This window comes from Alosa pseudoharengus, unplaced genomic scaffold, assembly GCF_046254945.1.
Source record: "Alosa pseudoharengus isolate Yale_2024_CS ecotype anadromous, Long Island Sound unplaced genomic scaffold, YU_APseudo_1.1 YU_APseudo_1.1_scf_9, whole genome shotgun sequence".
NCBI lineage: Eukaryota > Metazoa > Chordata > Actinopteri > Clupeiformes > Clupeidae > Alosa > Alosa pseudoharengus.
Window position 1 is genome coordinate 17,309,807 of NW_027468881.1, and position 13,521 is coordinate 17,323,327.

Here is a 13,521-nt window from a genome sequence, read left to right on the forward strand (position 1 = left end):
TCAGATGGTTCAAATTAAAGCAAAGACTTCACTGACACAAGGCTCCCGTGTTCATCGGTGATTAATATCCCCTCCACTAAATGATTTAATCTATTTATTTCCCATTGACAACATCATTAAATTGCCTTGATATGAACTCAGGAGAGTTCAGTGCACATTGCTAATGTAAAGCCCTAACGTTTTTTGTTTTTTTTTGTTCCAGTGTGTGTGTGTGAATTATTTCGAAGGATTAGTGCGTGCTGTGAATGGGGTGATTATCTGGGGCTACGGCGAGGAGCGTTTAGTGTGTCTATAATTCAGTAAATGTGTGCGTGTCATTCCTTACTTAACCTCGCAGGGTGGTTAACGTACGAGTCCCTTCATTATTGTGTTGCGCTGAACAGAATGCTCAGTATCTGAGGAGACAAAAGAGCCTTCAGTGAGTGGTGAGATTCCGGTCAAAAGGCTCTATCTTTGCCTGGGGCCAGTTGGAAGGCTATAGACAAGGAATGCCTGTGCTAAAACGAGCACATGGACATTGATCCAGATCCTTCCTCACTTTTGAGTTTCCCATCTGTTTGAGTCCGCCTTACATACACCACCTGACTGGAACTGGAATGCTTTTCTCTCTCTCTCTCTCTCTCTCTTTATTGTGGGTTGTGATCGTTCATATGAAGGAATGCGTTTGATCAGGAATCAGCTTAGAATCTTTCTTATTCTTATCCAAGGTAAACATTTTTGTTTTGCCAGAAATAGTTCTGTTATTAAATTGTGTGTCGGTGTGAGATATGTACATAATGCTTTAGTGCTTTGGTACATTTGAGCCAGTTCTAGTCTCTCTCTCTCAGTATGTGTGTGTGTGTGTGCATCCATGGCGGCTTACTGGTGGTTCTGATGGGTTCTTTTGGCTGAAGATTAGAGGAGCCTGTTTTGGGGAGCTTCTCAAGGAGAGAGAGAGAGAGAGTGTCCTAAAAGTAAAGTAAGGGAGTGAAATGAAGGACAAGACAAGGAAGAGATGAAGGGGAGGCAGTACAGAAGGAGAGGATGACATTCACTGTAAGACACAGAGGGAGGAGAGGAGGCTGGATCCAATTAAGGACCTGGCATGGTGGAGGGCCCGGTAGTTGGACTCTGACGAATGGAGGCAAAAGTTCAGTTACAGCAATAAAAGCCCTAAAATGATGTGACACATAGAGCTGAAAGCGAGAGTGAAGCATGCCGGAAATGACAGTATAGACACATGCTGTGTGACAAAGTACTGTATAGCACTTCCTCTATGAATACTGGGCCACTGCAGACAGTAGAGAACTGTATTTGGATCAGTCTTATCCTCATACATGAGCATATATTTTAACCAGGCACCTTAATTTAGGGCGTCTTGAATACATTAAACAGAACAGTAACGTCAGGCTTGGCACATACATGGTGTTGGACTGCATGCTCTGCTCTTGCATGGACTTTGGACTGTTTTTGTGTAATCTGCATTTTCCAGAACCTACTGTAATAAGGTCTAATAACTATATTGTGTGATTGTCATGACATACTTACACCATGACTGTGGAAAGTCCATGTCTGATTCATCTGTGCCTTTGCAGTTGTATCTTGGTCTTGGATACTCAGTTTTTCTCAATTTAACCTGACTCATTCTTTTTTCCTCTGAATGTTACTCTTTTCAAATGCTACCATGTGTTCTGTGGTTCTTTTCGTCGACCTTTGAAGCCATGCATTCATTTGTATTTATAAAGACATTGTGCTACTTATCCACGAGGACCAACAATACACTATTTCTCCTGCTCATCATCCGTGAGCATGAAGTGAAAGGCAGGAGCTTGGGAGGGCGGCCCACTTACAGCAGAGGATGCTGTGAGCTCGGACGTGGCCTGTGGTTCACATGAGTTTATGCTCCTCAGATTTCAGAGACTCAAGCAGAGACTCCCCCGCTCCCAATCTCCATTCCCTTTTCTTTCTCTCATTCATACGATTCTCCCTCCCTCTGTTCTACTTCTCTTCTGGTTTCTCCCTCCTGCTATCTCTCTGTTCTGGCTTGCACTCTCTCTTCCTCTTTCCTTTTCTCATTTCTTTGTTCCCCATTTCAGCTGAAAAAAGGCAGAAAAAAAAACCTCTTGCTGAGATAGCAGGACCTGGTGTATGTGTGTGTGTTTGTGTGTGTGTGTGTGTGCGTGTGTTAGTGTGTGCGTGTTTGTCTGTCTGTCTGTCTGTGTGAGTGTGTGGGGTGGCACTGATTGCACTGGGTGGTGGAAAAGAGAGCAAGCGTTGCGTGGCACTCCCCCCTCCCCACCCCTTCCCACATCAGGCTCCATGGGTGTTGCCGGGCTCCTTGCCTGGGTGTTGGCTGTCTGCGTGGAAGTGGGACCACAGGCATGCCGTCCGGGGGAGAGAGAAGGTTGCGTGTGTGTGTGTGTGGAGAGAGTGGAATCCGAGAGGAGACGTTCATCCCATGTATCAGAGCCCAGCAGCTGCCGCCGGGGCCCCCCAGTACTTCCAGCCTTCGACAGCCGCACTCAGCTCTGGCCCCCAAGGTAGCCAGTGGCAGAGGCGATAGGCAGCGGCACAGCTCCATCCAAACTGCTGTGTTCACTCAGCCGCGTGATTGTTATAATCAAGAGGCTTCTGGGTCTGATGCTGTTGTGTTTGGCAGCCACATGCACACTTAGTGACAATAGACATCGGCGAACGCGAAATACATTCATACCCCCACCCCCACCCCCCGCCAGGCACGATCGGCAATCTATTATGGTCTTCCTTCCTGATCTGTGGAGCCTTATTCCCAGCTGCAGCCCACACTGGTGGAGAGGTGTTAAGATGTAATACTGTACTTGAGACAGGCCTGTCTCCAGGTCTTTCTTCATGGTCTCTGGGGATACATCACATGGCTCATCCACTGACACCATCTTACCCTTCCACAGTCTTTTCCTACCACAGTTCCTCTTCTCCCCGACATTTGAATATTAAGATCTGTGGCCACTGCTCTAGTTCTTTTCAGAACGTAGCATAATCGTTTACTGCTTAGCTTAGTGTTTATTTTTGTCATTCTGTATAGGGGAAAACATTATAGCCCAAACAAGGGAAAATGCAACAGTGATCTTTGCCCAGTTGACTTGAGAATGTATGGCGAGTGTGTTTTTATATGAAGTTGTTACATGTGTAATCAATAATCTGCGTGGGCTTTGCTGACTTTGTGTATGTGCGCGCTCCGCTTGGCAGAGAGTGATTTCTGCATTGCCAGTCCTCATCGCGTCTGAGGCAGCCGAGACGGCAGGGGTTGATGTGGAAAAGCGACGAGACTCTGGGAGATTTAGTGAACGAAAGTAATGGATCATTTCTCTCCCCCACTTCCACACGGCCCTTATTTTACATTCTGGGCTTCTGACAGAGCTTTTAAGCGCATGATTATTCATTTTCACTTGGTTGAATGTTAAACCAGAGTAGTTGCTAGGTGACAGGTAATTTTCAGCATGTGTTTTAATTAACAAGGGCACAAAAGGAGGCAAAAAAACATATGAAACCTTCCCTCTAGATCCATCCCTAAAAGGATATTATGTCCTTACTCTTTCTTTTGAGTGCATCTTCAATGAGGGGGATTGGAAAGGGAGGCAGTGGGAAATGGGTTATCCACATAAAGGAAAAAACTGTCAATCGACTCTAAATCTGAGGACTAGGCATTGAGTGGTAGGTTCACTTTTGCAAGGATTCATATTTCAGTAATACAACCTGGTGCCACTGGTGTGGAAACAACAAAACATTTTATCCTGGTATATATTAGAAAGCACATTCAGTTCAGCAGGAATGTTAACCAGAGCACTGTAGAATCACGTTGATTTCATTAAAGATGGTACGGCACACATTGGTGCAACATGACAGAAATCATTTTTGGCAGGGAGGGTTGAGGTTTTTTATTTTAACCCAATTTTCTGGGAAAAGAAAGATTTTCTCCCCTCATCTCAGAAGCTGGAAACTGTGCATGAAACAAAATGCGGGGATATGTGCAGCACTTTTTCTGTGTGTGCAGGGAAATCATTTCCCCGCTGGAATACCCGACCAACTACAATAGTGTGAACGTGGCTGTTGGGGTACAAGTACAAAGAGTTGTTGCTTGGCAACTGTTTGAGCCCTACTTTGAAGTTTTTTGTGCATTTTTCCCGGGTAAGGTAGAAGACACAGCAGAACAATACGCAGAAACTAGTGTAAAAACAAAACAACAATAGCACCAACACACACATACACACTAAATGATATTGATTCCTTAGCGTGACGTGGCCTCTGATTTCAGATAAAGCCTTCACATTTGCCATCAATTTCTTTCTTTAATCATCTGGGACCTGTTGTGTTTTATTTAGAAGCGAGGCAAACAAACATTTTCAGAAAGAGCATAAACCATTAGATGAAAAGCCTGCAAATCTTTACTGCTCTGTGGCCAACTCTGTGACTACTGACACAGATCTGGTGAGCGCCTTCATAAGATACAGGCTCCAAGTAGTCAGATTGTTCCCTTTCCACCTCTCTGTGGTTTCAGGCTAGGAGGAGGAGGAGGTTGGGCTTTCTGTGGTCTGGACCCTCTAAAATACACACATAATTTCACAAACAGCTGCAGTGGCTTATAGGGGCCAGATGTGAATCTTAGGAGGGTAAAGCAGCTGAGAGGGGGAGAGAGAGGAAGAAAAAGAGAGAGAGAGAGAGAGGAAGAAAGAGAGAGAAGGAGAGAGAGAGGACACTGTGAGAGGTCCCTGTGCCCAGCAGTCGACAGAAAGAGGGGGCATTGTCATGCATGCTGTGGGCCGTTTTATGGTGACTTGAGCAAATTAGAAAGGAATAGGCATCAATTTACATGTGGATTCCATCAGTGTTTCTTAAAGCAAGGCAGGAGCTGCTGCACACTGCCGCCCCAGCGCTTGTAGGGCACACGCATCTGTGGGTGTCTGCGTGTGTTTGATTTGTCTCATTTTCATCTGATCTGATTCTATGAGTCCCCACTGAATTTCGCACAGCCCCTGATAATCTTGAGTGTTTTTTTCCCCTACTGTGGCTTGCTACATGGATTTATTGAACCGTGTAAGAATGGAAAATTGCTATCATGCTGCGGAGGATATTGTCTGTTTAGCACCCTCTCATCTAGTCTGTTTATTTATCGACACATTTGCCCAAAACAATGTGGCTTCGCCAAAATCTATAAGCCCTAGATATATTAGCCCTAACACAATAAAGATATTTTATATGTCTATGTATAATTACGTCATGGCCTCATGAAAAAGTAATTTTGGGCACTGTGTCGAACATCTGTGGAAATGGCAGCAGCGATTAGCCATGTGAATTTATTTCATAAATAGCTGCAAGCAGCAATGTGTGAGCCTTGCAGCCTAGCTGCATCATTGCCATGGAAGCCATGGATTGCCATTATGATTTTATGTCAAGGGCAGGGTGGCAAGTACTCACAGCAAGTGTCATGTCAATATGATCTCACTGATATGACCTTACTTCCTGTTTGGCACCCTCGCTGCCCGTTTTGAATGATTATATTGAGTAAACAGTTACATGAATCAACACGGCAATAGGTAACTTCTGTGAGGCTTGGTCTGAAGATCATCTGAGCCAAATTTAGTGAAGAATGGATACAATATGTGGCCTGCAACAACTTTTTAGTGTTTTTGAATAAATCCAATATGGCCGTCAGGTTACGTGCATGGATGCAACTCCAGCATTGACCCGTTGGTGGCGCTAGAGCACTTGAGGTTCAATCATCAAACGTTGTGAAATAAGGAGATGTCCCCAAATTTCACAACTTTTTTACCATACACTTCTGGAGGCTGCCATAGACTCCCAAGGCACAGGATAAAAATAAATAATAATAATAAGAAGAAAGTTAAAAACACAATAGATGCCCCCGACTATGTGCTTTAACTGTCTCTGCTGAAGGGCCCAGTCGTATTTGCGGTGCTGAAAAATACTGATAAATAAACTTAAAATGCGGCACAGAAAAAGAACTGATAAAGAGAGTGTGGAGGAAGTACATTGGGCTCGCTAGAGAGTCTGCTGCACACCAGGGGGAATTCGGGGGAAGCAAAAATGTGATCTTGATGTGATAATTAAGGGACAGAATCATTTTTACTGCAGGATGTCACCAGGGAGAGCCTGGGAAAGGGGGAAATGTATTACAGATAGAGAGAAAGAGAGAGGGAAAGACAGAGAGAGAAATGAAGAACAGGAGACAGACAGACAGAAAGAGAGAGAGAGAGCAGTAAAAGTATATGGTTTGGCTTGCACGGCAGATGTTGTGGTGTTGCACAGACACAATGAATGCAAAGAATCAGCGTGGGAAAAACATGTGTTGGGGTGCACAACAGTAAAACATTCCATGTGGTGTGAAATAGCACCTCAAGCAAAAAAAAAAGCAAAGCTAATCTACTTCCAAAACAATACATTCTTTTTAATTCATACAACTCTGAACTTGGCTTGGATATCCATCCCTGTACGGTCCAGTTTTAACCGCAGTGACTTAACAATCAGGGGTGTGTTTCCCATAGGGAGGTTAGCTATTTACTAACATGATATGATAAACTTACCAACATCTAAATTACAACTGTTTCCCAAAACCATCGTCAGACCTATTCAAATCAGCTCTATTTGATCACATGTAAATCATCAGTCCTCATTATGATCCGAGTGTATTGTTGTGGCCTGCTCTGAATGCACTGAATTACCCCATGCTGCCAAGACGGCTCATCAGAGAAGCCAGACATGTGATGCCAAAAGGATTTCATGGGTGAAGACCAAGAGTGTGAACAGCACAAGCTGTTGCGATTTAACAACATTACGAACAGTCTCCACCAGTTAGTTGATTTAATTTTTATTTCAAACAGATAGGTGAATGAGGTACTAGACAACAAGGTTAATGTAGCAGCTCTTGCCTAGTAGGCCTGTGCAGATCACCATTTGAAAGGTTTCATTGCGATAAAGAACATTTTTGACAACCACTAGGGAGCAGTAAAGAGCTCCATAGAAAGGTTGCACAGCAGTCGCATTTTCAGACCTCATGAGCCAGTGGAAAGTAATTCTGCCTTGTGCTGTCAGGTAAATAGCATAAATTCAGACTTTAATTTGCAAGTGCGAGGTCAGTATGGTCTTGAGAAGGCGATAATAGGTGACAAACGGCACAAAATAACACATTTCACAGAAATATGTTGCACTGGGCAGCAACCTTCAGCTGACATTGGGCACACACAGCTTAGCCACTTGTGTTTGCTAATGGCTTACGCACAGAATCAAATAATGTTGTAATCCAATAAATCAGGTTGTTCCCTGAACTGTATGACTTAATAAAAAGGGGCAGACATGACCCATGATGAAGTGGTACTCTTATTCTTTGTGACGCGAAGGTGCCCTGATAATGAAAAACACAGAATGTAATACTAATCCACTCTTCTTTTACTGCAGACTCACTTGGATTTTGATATTGTGATCTTACTATTATTTCTGATATGTGGACAGGGTATGTATTGAAACATAATTCATGTTATATATCTCTAGGTTTCTATCAAACTTAGGAACCCTATAAATGGCATGTTTACATTTGCATTTTTTTACCAGGCTCATTTTCAAAGGTTTTGAGTTATTTTTGTGCATTAATGCGGTACTTTCTTCTGAAATGGCTTTCCTGGCAAAAACTAATACATAAGAAAATGCAATTGTAGCACAAAGGAAAGTCTCAAGTGCACAATTCCTGAAATAACATGTCTCCCTTTACAAATATGCACTGCTTTCCTCCGCTCGTGTCTCCTCTTTTTAAGGAGTGAGGCCGTCCATTTCAGATACTGGGGGTTTTGCTCTGATGCGGGCTCTGCATTCAAAGGAAACCGCAGGCCTCATTTCATCTACATTGGAGGTTCACTCCCCCATCGTTCCCTCCGTCGCCCTGCCTCACATCTGCTCCTCTCTATTCTCCTCCGCCTCTCCTTCTCTCCTCTCCACCAGGAGCAAAACAGACTCCTCCACCGGCAAAATGTGGTCGAAGAACTAGAGAGCTGTGCCTGCCTGCTTGCCTGCCTGCCCGCCCGCCTGCTTGCTGCCTTCCTCGAGTGGCTGAAATTACAGCTGTACACAATTACAGAGGAGGAGAGCGAGAGGTTGAGAGAGAGAGAGAGTTACAGAGGAGGAAAGAGAGAGACAGAGAGAGACAGAGAGAGAGAGAGAAGTTTGACTTGAAAGAGTGCACCAGGATCAAACTCACAGCTTAGGAGTACAAGGCTAGAGGGTTGATCAACAGGCGACCCTCCCACCCCTAAGTCCTTGTAATTTTGTTTTAGTTACAAAACTAATTCCTCATATGACCCTTATAAACCAGTTTGTTTCTGTGCGGGAGTGTGGAGTTGAATTCAAAGTCAACTGTATACACACAGCCCCTGTGCCACCCAAACAGAGAGCAGGCTGAGAATGTCAGTGGTAATGTTGCTTTGGATGGGTTGAGTGTTGGGGGGGGGGGGGGGGGTGCCAACTGTCGACATGTTTAATTGATCTCACCGCAGCCATTACCAGTTAGTTGTGATTTTCTTTTTACGTCATTCAAATTTGTGTTGTTTACTGCAGTCTGGGATTGCAAGTGTCATTTTTTCTCAACGGGCAATTACTGGCCGCATGATCTGAATAAGTGGATTGCCTTGCTACTTTCTGGTGGATTGCATCAAACTTCATTAAAGCAGAATGACAGAGGACGCCCTTAATACAGGCTGACTCTCTCAGATGTGGCCTTCAGATTGAATAACAATTTTGCGGAATTTAGCTTTGTCTGTTGACACACAGTATATAATTGTTGACTTGATCAGGGTAAAATTAGACTCTGACATTTGCAAATGAACATCGAGGAATGGCGGTGAGTCAGAAGGTTAAGTCTTGCCATTGCTAGAACATACTGTATCTGCACACATAATATTTGCCCATTCACTGTCTCTCGGAAATGTGCCTTGAACTAAAATTACAACTGTACTGACGGTAGCCTACATGTGCAAACAGCTTATTTGCTCATCGCTGTCCAAAGACAGCAATGTTTCACCCTCTCCCAGGTCTTTATACCAATTTGTCCTGAGACCACGTTTCATTCCTAGTCCTGGATATGAAAATCAGTCTTGATTGAAGATCAATACATTGTAATACTGTATCAAGTCCTGACAGGCAGTGATTGATTATCTGGAGAGAAAAGAGAATGCCACTCAATTTGGTCTTTGTCCCTCTCACCCCATCTTTAACCTCCTCAAACAATATCCCCTGTTATCAGATGAGGCACCTGTGCAATGGCCAGCAGCTGATTTCAAACGTTTTGGTGGGATTAGTGAAGGAAGTGGTTAGGGAACATTGAAAGTACACTCCATGAGGTGTTGCAAATGTTATATTAGCCTTTGGCACAATTAACCTGACTGATTCTGGTAGGTGATCAGGTAAAGAATGCACATTATATGGACTGTAATCACCCTGCAATTGCCCGGAATCTAAAGATTCTTATTTGGGAAAAGTGCACCTTGTAACTATGATATTTGTCTCTCTACAATATGATCCTTAATTGCTAAAATATGTAAGAGTAGCTTTTTGTAATATGAACCCCGTAAACAACATTGCCACAATGTTGTCATATTGTTCCACAGAGATTTAATAATCCAGATTTCACATTTAGGCTACTGTAGATTAGTGAAGTGGTCACATAACCAGGCTAGGCTCTATCATATATAAAATGTAATCCTTATTATCTGGCATATGTTAAAACTGTTAAAATAAACAGACAAGCTTTTAAGATTTGCATAAAGGCCTAGAGGAACTGCCCAAAGGATATGCCAGTACAGGCCTAGTTTTTAAGTAGTAGCCCTCTATACAGTCTATGGTAATAGCCAAACCCTACCCTCACATGTAATTAATAAGCTATAGCAATTTAGGGATTAGCACTCAGTCTGATGCATAGGCGGTCACTGGCGCATTCATGCATTACATACTTACACTGAGTGAGTGAATGAGTGAGCAAGAGAGAGAGCGTCATTTTTGCCTATTCATCAACACTTTCTGTATCAGTGCAAATTTTAACGAAAAAGTGGAATAATTGCGCTATTTCCGTCCACTTTCCGTTAAGAACTATAAGGACTTACTGAAAATAAGACATATTGCCAAAAGTGTCATTTTATCTTTTTCATCACTGAGCCAGCGTATAGTCAATCAATTTGTTATTGCAGACATCCCCGTCTGACTTCAGACACTGCCTTTTCTCCAACATCTGGGCTTGGTAGAAAAATGCTCGATAAAGGGCGGGCCAATACCAAATCCACAAGGTGAAGTATGTGCGCATTCAAATTATATGCATATGTTTTACCAATATATTAATGTTAACTGCGTGTGTTTAGACATGTAGCCTACATGTTTTTTTTAATCGTCATTTTTTGTTTAGTGCGTTAGATCATGTATGGCTACTTTATTGGGCAAATACAATTTGGACTCCCCCAATAGCTTTAATGGTAGGTTCCATATTTAAAGGGACAGTTACTGAATCTGAGCTTCTGGAGAAAGCAAGACGGTTTCTTGAGGGAAGGACCAGGAGGCTACCATGCCATTGCAGCGGTGAGCGCCTTGTGGGCTTCGTTTTATGATTTTGTAAAAAGAGTAACGGAGGCAAGGTTTTTCAGCCGCGAAACCTTATTGAAATACTCACAGATACAAATGTGGATGTAACTGTTGAACTCAAAATACAGGTAGGTGTGTAAGCTTTTGAAACACGAGCCAAGAGCTTCCTTAATTGGTGTTGAATTGCAGTGATTGATTGTGATGCTTAAGCTACCTTATAGCAAAACGTAGGCTAGGGTATGACTGAGATGTGTGGCTCGTCTAGCCGATGGTACGCTTTCCCCCCCACTGGAGTAATATGGGGCTATGAACCAGACCACGGTTTTATGTTCAGTTGGCTCCGATTTCTAAGGTGGTTGGTTAAAGCAAACGGAGGGAATTTAACATTGTATTAAAATGCATGCAAGGGACTGCCAGCTATACGTCGCTTTTAGGAACAAAGGGAGCGTTAATCAGTGTTTGCTTTTATCTTATATCAAAAACAAATAATCACTCACAAACGCCCAATGGTTTCACAGTTTGTTGATCTCTAGGCTACACAATAGATCATCACTGCTTTATCAAGCATCGTGGCTTATGCCTCGATAAGCAACTCCTGTTGTTGTTTTTCCTAGAAAGTTAGAGTAATGCCGTTTTCAGTGATCACGTTTGAAATATTTCAGTAACACCACAGAACGTCTCCTCCTCTTTATAACGTATCTGGTAAGAGTCCTAAACGTGTATGTCAGTCGTGCAACACGGGCGAACGAAAAGGTTTACGCCGTGTGTAACGTTACGCAGTGGGTGCTGTGTGATGCCTGTGTGATGTTTGCCAGTTTTATAACCTAGAGTCGTCTGTCACAGCTATTATACACATGAAACAAGTATTTTTCGACAATGCCTATGTGGTTTTGCAATTAGCTATTACGTATAGTCTACCCTGCGCAAATGAAAAATGCCCATCACCCCCTCGCATGCCCCTCATTTTGATCATTTGGTGACAATGGGTGTATAACCAACACAGCTCTTGTTCAGAGCGTATCATTCTGTCACATTGTAGTTTGCTTCCTTTCTAAGAATGTTAGAAGTGCCTCTCATAGTAAAACAGAATTTACTGGCGGTGTTCTATCATCGGTCAGTGAAGATTTGCCGGAGCTGAGTTTTCACGCGCGGATGATGTTTTTTGGGATGCCATAGGTTAAGCAGGGTGCAATCAACAGGAATCCAACACTTTGCCATCGTGTTTAGTGTATGTCTGTCTGCACTGGCTCAAAACATCTGCCCAAGTGTCACTCGTCTGGCCGCTGTCTGGGTATTATTCTATTCCATGTAAACAACAATGCAAGTAGACGATGGTCTAAAGGATTAGAATTAATTCCATAAGAGTAGGCTATAGGCTTTAGTCGGCAGCGCTGTAGACGCCTGGACCTGACTGTTGATTCAACATGAACTAAACAAATGTAGCGTCGTCTTTACAACAGTTATATAAGCACGCCTGCATCGATAGGATAGGTTACCATTAATTTGTAGAATAATGAGTCTCTCTAGGCCCCACAACATATCTTGAAAATAATTCCACACCTTAGATTACTACCACTATAAGATAGATAGATAGATACTTTATTGATTCCAAGGGGAAATTCAAGGTCTCAGTAGCATACAGACATCACACACAACATTCACTAACAGCAGAAAAGTAATACAAGTATATAATATAAAAAACACAACTAAGCAATAAGGACAGTAGAAGATAAACAATATACTGAAATACAAATTATACTAAATAACACTAAATCTAAATCAAGTCTAAAAATGGCATATAACAACAGTTCAGAGGGTGCAGCCTAGGCACTGGGGAGAATGGAGCAAGTGGACTTAAACTAAAACTGACTAAACCCTCAGATGGAGCAAGCTAATGTGGTTGGCATTGGGTACCATCTGTTTTGGAACCTGATATTAATTTCCATGCGTTTCTTGAGTCATTAGTTCATAAATGATATTGGTCCATTTACAGGTAGGTCTACAGAACTAAAGGTATCCATATTTACCAAAGTCTGGGTATGAGTCCAGATTACAGCTGTTTATTCAAGTGCAGACCCGTAATTTACAGATGTGGTTGCATATGTTATAGGGCCGAGGAAAGCATGGGCCACATAAAGTTATAATTCACACAAGTTTCACACGACACAAGTTCACTGGAGTTGACCAGTTTTTGTTTTTATTTGTGTTTTATTTTCACAGACAGAACAAATGCAATTAGGATGGAGGGCTGTCTTTCATGGTTGAGGTTGCATGCTAAAGTATGTAGGCTTACTAGAAATATCAGTAGGATACACTTAATTCAATTAGAAGTGGCTATTTAAGTGAAACAGAGGCATCATTGTTGACCAAACTATAAAATAGTGTATGTAAGCAAAGTAAAACATTTAGCCTGATTAAACAGGTTTGGATGAAATAATGTACTTTTAATGGCTACTGGTAGGTATTTCATCTACTGCATAAATGCAGACTGTCCAAACTCTAGCTGCAAGTAAATAATTTTGCACAGCCCATGCGTCATATTGCAACTCCAATGGAAAAGAAGTTGCCATATTGCAACTTCCAGCCCCTCCATTGATAAACAGATACTGTATGTAGGATATCATATATCTGCTTCTCTGTGGTCCAGCCTCTGCATGAGAGCATCTGTAGGTAACTCCTCACCACACCACACAATCAAGGCTATAATAGTCAACATGCCCCAGAGGACCTGGTACAATATACAGTAGCCTACATTTAATTGTTTTTGCAGCATCTGTGAAGCACAAGGTTTGGGCTTGGTCCAATGGCCACTCCAAGGGCAAAGGGAAAATTCCTTGAATGCTACCTGTGGTTTCACAAAGATAAGATGCTCTGCAAGTTATGGATGTCATGCATTCTATGTAAGTGTCACAGAGTCCACTAGAGATAGCAATT

At 42.6% G+C, this 13,521-nt stretch overlaps 1 protein-coding gene across 1 annotated transcript in view; it reads left to right on the forward strand.

The window, feature by feature from the left end:
* The first annotated feature begins 10,564 nt into the window (after window positions 1-10,564).
* Window positions 10,565-13,521, forward strand: part of plxna3 (plexin A3) — a 123,627-nt gene continuing 120,670 nt past the window's right edge. The window contains exon 1 of the mRNA XM_076276894.1: window positions 10,565-10,715. The gene's annotated coding sequence lies outside the window, so the exon portion shown is untranslated. The remainder of the gene's footprint in view (window positions 10,716-13,521) is intronic.